Source organism: Enhydra lutris, unplaced genomic scaffold (genome assembly GCF_002288905.1).
Source record: "Enhydra lutris kenyoni isolate GAN:26980312 unplaced genomic scaffold, ASM228890v2 scaffoldscaffold29, whole genome shotgun sequence".
In the NCBI taxonomy this organism is placed as follows: domain Eukaryota; kingdom Metazoa; phylum Chordata; class Mammalia; order Carnivora; family Mustelidae; genus Enhydra; species Enhydra lutris.
In genome coordinates, this window is record NW_019154113.1 from 22,216,275 (window position 1) to 22,222,805 (window position 6,531).

Here is a 6,531-nt window from a genome sequence, read left to right on the forward strand (position 1 = left end):
GGGAGCAGAAACTGAGGCACTTCGCAAACCTCTGCTCTCAGCCCACCGGCTCAGGTCCCCTTGGCCAAAGCGCATCACAGGGCCGAGCTCAGAGTCGCTGTGGCAGTGACAGCAGGGGGATGTCCATCCTGGGAGGCACAGTTCCTTGGCAGCCACCAAAAGGACAGGCTCGCATGAGCCGCAGTTACCGCCAGAGGACGCCACTGGGTTGTGGGAGGCGGGGGGGGGGGGGGGGGGGGTTGCAGGCAACCCAGGGACCCAGGCAGGGGGAGCCAGGGTGGCCCTGAGAAAGTCCGCAGCTGGATCGGCTCCAGGGGGCCGGGACCACTGGCAGTGTGGCCGCTGCAGCAGGAAGACCGCGTGACAAGAGGCCACCAGAAGTGGAAGTCAATTAAGGTGTCCTGGACAAGCCCCCCAAAACCCTCCCATGAGCTCCCTGCGTCTGGGATGGGATCTGGGTGCCAAGAGGGGATGGCCCCCAGCCCCCCAGCCCCTTGAGTCGGGGGTTCATGCCACCTGTCAGAAGCCTCCAGCAAGGCTGGCTGCTCATGTCATGGCTCCCACCCTCCTCGGTCCAGCCTCCCTCCCGGATAAGCTGTGGACACCCAAACAGGACCTCCAGGTCTGCTTCCGAGGAAAACCAGGTTAGACGCTGCGGGGTCGGGGCCCACAGAGGACGGCAAGTGTCCCTCCCCGGACCTGACCCATGGTGCCGCGATCCTGGGTGCAAGTCCTGTCTCCTGGGGTGGCCGCCAGCCGTCCTTGTTCTCCAGGGCCAGCGTGCCACTCCTGTCCTGGGAGATGAAGCTGGTCCCTCCTGTCCTTGACGCCGCGCTGGCCCCAGGGCTGGCTCAGGCTGGGAGAAACGTCCTGTTCTGACTCCTGAGTCCAGCCCTGAGCGAGCTTGTAGCTTCCCCTCTTCTACCTCTTGGAAACCAGCCTGGCTGGGGAGACCCAGCCGGTCCCCAAGGTCCTGACAGCCCCGGAGACCCCGGAGACGTCCAGGCGCAGATGCTCAGAGGGCAGTGACGTACAGACAGCTCCCTGAGTCTCTCTGGATAAGAACCAGGCCCTCCTTCAGCCCCTGGGCCAAGAGCTGTGTGCTGCCGTCCGAGGAGGTCCCCGCGTCAACGGTACGCGTGTGCGGCGTGGGGGCCGAGGGCTTGGAACAGGCTGTGCAGGCTCTGTGCCCCCCTGGCCTCCCACCCACAGAGCAGGCCTCAGCCACACTGGCCCAGGCTGCTGAGTCACCCGCCTCCACTCGGCTGACCACCCCCCCGCCCCTGCCATGCCACGTCCAGCGCCACCACCGGCCGCCGCAGACGCCACTGCGTGGGGCTCTGCTCAGCGGCCTCGCTGGCTCCGGAGGGCGCCTTCATCCTGGCACACAGACCCCACCCCAAGGTCTGGAAGCATGGCCACCACCCCTCTGTCCCCAAGGGCTGTGGACAGGGCAACCTGCCCTGCTCTGGACGCTGGGTGCAGTCAGAGCCATTGGGGGGCTTCTGAAGTCTGGTCAGCGGCTGGGAGGAGCCCGCCCGCCCTCTGTGGGCTCCGGGGGTCTGGGAAGGCGACAGTGGGAAGAACAGGGCTCGCTGCCACCGGGCTGGTGGGCTGGGGGGAGCCCTGGGACACTGCCACCATCCCGCCATCCCCGGGGGCCGCACGTTCAGAAGAGGCTCGGGCAGATACATGGACGGACCTTGGTGGTATTTGATGAGGCTCTGCTGACCTGAAGGTTCTAGCTCGGAGCTTCCTATCCCTGAGAGCCCTCTGCCAGTCAGTTAAAAGTCTGTCCGTCCTCTGTAGTCACCGTAGTCTGATTGTCAACCGAGGCGGGCCTGGGCTCCTCCTGGCTCCTGGGGCCTCTCCCCGGAACCCTCCCCTGTGCACCCCAGCAGCACCCCTGGGGAGCCCATGGCTCTCCCTCTGGAAGTCCCAGAACCGGCGGCTGAGGTCGCCCGTGGACATGCTGCTGCACACAGAGGTCTGAGACTCCTGCCCCAGCTCTGTCCCCGCCCTCTCAGTACGACTCGGATTTGACAGCACACTCCAAGTGTCCCCTTGACGTCATCACCAGAATAGAAGTCCATCTCCTGCTCCCTGGGTACAGCTCGTCCCGGCCTCCAGAACGCAGCCTCAGAGATGGGCTCACTGGCATCGCTTCTAGTAACAGCAGCAGTCACCGGGGCTGGACGGCCAGCCCCTTCCTCCAGACAAGCGGTGGACAGAGGCCTTTCAACACCCGGACGACAGGCGGGGCGTCCCCTGGGTCCACGCAGAAAGCAGTCACCACCCCCGCCGGTGCCGCACTCCAGTGTATCACCTCAGACTCACAGACATTGTCCCTTATGGACGTTTACTGAGTGGGCCCTGTGCTCGCAGCCACTGTGCAGAACGGAGATCACTGTGTCTGCTCTAGGAGTGGGAACAGAGCCTGGGCCGGATCCAGGGCACCCGAGCTCCCGGTCCTAGGGCTGGGGCGAGCCCAGGTGTCCAGCCGCCCTGCCCCAGCTCTGCTGGCAGCACCATGCTGTCTCTGCCTTGGTCACGGGCAATTCCTGTCCCCACCCCACTTCTTGGCCTCCTTGGGTCCTAGCAGGCCCAGCGGGTGCCTGACCCCTTTGAGACCCAGGAAAGGCTGTGCCAAGTGTCCCCAGGGCCCCTGCACTCTGTCTCCTGCATCCACGCCAACCCGGTCCCTTCTGTGATGCCTCCTTCTTAGTCTGGCCTTTTCCCTGATGAGACATCAGCTGTCTGGAACCCTCAAGCTGGAGTCTGCCTGGGGCCTCCTGCAGACCTCTGTGCGCCCATCACCACCCCTCCAGTGCCCTGTCCTTCCACCTCCCTGTCCCCAGAGTGGGCATGACGTGCCCCACCCTTTGAACGCAGGGGCTCAGACCGCCCTTCCGTCCTGATTAATTCCGTCTGGAATGCCCCCTTTAGAATATCTCCCCTTTACCAAATATCCAGCCTGCAGGAGTAAAGGCAGGACTCATCGCCCCGAGGGTGCTGGGCAAGAAATCACGCTTGCCTAGACTGGTACAAGAAGGGTCACCCTCACGCTGCAGAGGGGAGCCTGAGGCCCAGAGATGGAGGGAGCACAGGTCTGCCAGCCATTGGTGATTAGTACCGGGGATGGTTTATGGGAGATGATGCAATAAAAATGTGGGGCTACGGTCCTGTGGCTACAGCAGAGCTCACCTATATTTTTCACCATTAGAAAAAAGTATCCCTTCCTTGGACAGACCCCACTTTTCCCAGGGCAAAGGCTTGGTCAGCAAACTAAAGGCTAGATTTCAGGTCTCACTTGCCTCTTCAGCTAAGCACATTTGTGCAGTGAAACACCTGAGCAACTGTACATGGCAGCCCCGCATATAGAACTCTGAAATTATTTGCTTAAGTGTCTGCTTCTTCAACCAGACTTAGGGCTCCTTGAGAGTGGGAGTCCTGCTTTATTAATCTTTGTACCTCTCCCAGTCCTGGCAAAAAGCGTGGCAACATAGGGGCTCACGGAAGCCTATTGAATAAGTGAACGCATCAATGCATGAATGAGCGATTCTTTCTTCCCACTTCACTACTTTCCTGGCATCTATTTGCTTCAGAGGCCCTAACTGGATACTGCTTAATTTTCTTAATTTTCTGACTGCTGTGCCTCAGTTGTCCCCATCTGTGACCTGACAGCACTAACTTCTGCGTACTATCCTCCTCGCAGGGGCGCTGAAGCAGCCGCATGCTCTTACCTCCTTGGAGAAAGGTACAAGCTTTGGCTGGGCTTTGTGGATGAGATCCCCACGGTCCCCGTAAATCCGCGTCTGTGCTCCTCTCTCCCGTGCGCCCCGCTGGCTGGCTGGAGTTATTCTGGGCTTTTCCTCAGGTGTCGCGGGTAACGCAGACCTCACCAGTGACAAGCTGGCAGATCCACTTACAGAAAGCTGCTCCTGAAAGCTCCTAATGATGCCGTGAAGAGACAGGAGGCAGGAACCGGCAGTATCTGGTCTTCGGTTTAAGGCATAAATATCTGAAAATGAGTGATTCCTTGGAGTCAGCCTCCCAGACGGAACACTTAGTGCCTGGTTACATAAAGAGTTCCCGGAGGCGGGAGGTCAGGGCGGCGCGGCAGCGAGGGGAGCGAGGCCCCGTGGGGGTGTGCGTGGGGGCAGGCATGGGGGTGCCTGGGGGACCGGAGTGGGCATGCCAACTTCCGCTCACTCCGCTGGGCACCTCCCTTGTGGCAGCACATCCCCAGGAACTGCAGACATGGCTAGAAGAGAAAGTTGCAGAACCCAGAAGGAGAGGGACCTCCCTCTCCTCTCCAGAGAGCCAGCCAGCCTCGGGAGAGCTGCCCCAGGGCAATGAGGACAGGCGCGGGTTTTCTCAAGTCTGGGCTCTGGACCCAAAGCGCTTGTTGCACGTGGAAAGGGGGCCTGGGAGGCCGGGCAGAGGCTCAGCACCCCACCCCATCCCAGAGGCAGGGAGCAGGTGCGGCAGGAGGGGCGCTGGGAACAGCTAGCCGCCTGCTCTCAGCCGCGGGGGCGGGTCCTGACTTGCTGGGTGGACCGGTTTCTGTGCTGTGAAGACTTGCACCGCGCACGGTTTCAAGCACCAAGTAGAAGTTGGGAACGGGGTGCCGACAGCCGGCTCTCACAAGCCGGTACAACACAGCACACCAGGGACACAGAAGCATGCATCCCCTCTGTGCAGCACATGGGGCGGAGAGGAGCGGGACCTTCCACTGGGCAGCCCGTGGGCACCGGGGACCGAAACCCAGGCTGCCACAAACGGTCTCAGAGCCTGGCTCGGCATGGAGGCAGAGAAGCCGCCCCCCACCCCGGGAATCAACCACTTGGGCTGCAGCATAAGGCTGAGGGAGTGACCATATGGGACAGAAGAACACAAGTTCTGCTGACGTTTCTGGCCTGTGCAAACCGTCCTTCTCACCCTAACCAGGGCTGCTCCAGGCAGTGACTCAACCACAGTGACTGGGAGCTCATACCCATTTTTAATTTGGTTTACAAAAATAAAATCCTGGTTGTTCTTACACAAGCCTGCTGGGATGTGAATTCACAGCGCTGCAAAGAACGGGCGAGCCTTCTGATTTACGGTGGGTGGGGGGTCCTACCTGCAGGCTTCTCAGTCCAGGAGGGAAAATGACACTAGCATTCACATGCGCCTCACAGAATGTGATGCGGACCATGGGAAGGAGAGCGAGCACAGCACACGTTTCCGTGACATCAGATCTGCAAAGAGTTTTCAACGCAAAAGCTGTCACTATCCTCGGGACCTCGCCAGGGTGACCACAGTCCCATTTCACAGATTTGGATGCGGAGGGTCAGAGAGGTCCAAGGCCATTTGGTCCTTCCGTGCATTCTCCTGCCGCTCTTCTGTCTGCCACGCTCCGTGTTCTTGGCTTTACTGCCAAGAACTCTTCAAAAATAATTTCCAGGACGCCTGGGCGGCTCAGTCATTGAGCGTCTGCCTTCAGCTCAGGTCATGATCCCAGGGTCCTGGGATGAAGTCCCACGTTGGGCTCCCTGCTCAGTGCAGATCTGCTTGTCCCTCTCTCTCTGTCCTTCCCCTCTCCAACCCCGCTCGTGCTTGCTCTCTCAAATAAATAAATATAATTTTTAAAAAAAGAAAATCATTTGCAACCAAGAAGTCTATTCCCAGCCAAATTATCAGCAGAGGAATGGCAGATTAAAGGCACTTTCAGACATCCCAAACCTCAAATTTCCTATTTTCTACACACCGTTTCTTTGGGTATCGAATGTAAAACAAGAAAGAAAAACGCAGGATCCAGAAAGTAGAAGTTCCACCCCAAACTGCATCCCTCCCGCACACAAACCTGGCCACACCCCTGTCTCCCGCCCGCGTTGTTCTGTCACCGTAAGGACGCTCTGCACGCTCTCTATTGGAACTTCCAGGACACGACTCAGCCCCGAGCTGCTCTCATCCAGCTGAGTGCCCGCGAGGTCCGTCCGGGTCGTCGGGGGAATTAACAGCTTGTTGCTCTCATCGTGACAGACTCCCACGGCGGGACCACATCACCGTTAGTGGGGTCGCAGTCACCGAGGGACGTTCTGGTCGTTTCCTGTTTGGACTATGGCAAGAAAGCTGCTGTAAGCATTTCTGGACAGAGGTTTATGTGGACTAAGGTTTTCGTTTCTCCGGGATGAACGTGCAGAAGTGCGGTGTCTGGGTCGCATGGCGAGCTCATGCATAATCTTGTAAGAAGCTGTCAAACTCTCCTCCCCACTACCCGCGCCACTCCCCGTTCCCACCAGCAACGCAGCAGCGAGCCTGTCTTTCCCCGTCCCAGCCTCCATTTGGTATTGTCACTATTTGTTATTGGAACCGTGCTAATGGTGCGGGATGATAACTCTCCACGGTAATTTGCACCCCCCCCACGAGCCATCCCCCACTAGCCATGCCACACGCCATCCACACGCCATCCACATGCCATCCACATGCTGTGCCACACGCCATCCATACGCCATGCCACACACCATCCACACGTGTGCCACACGCCAT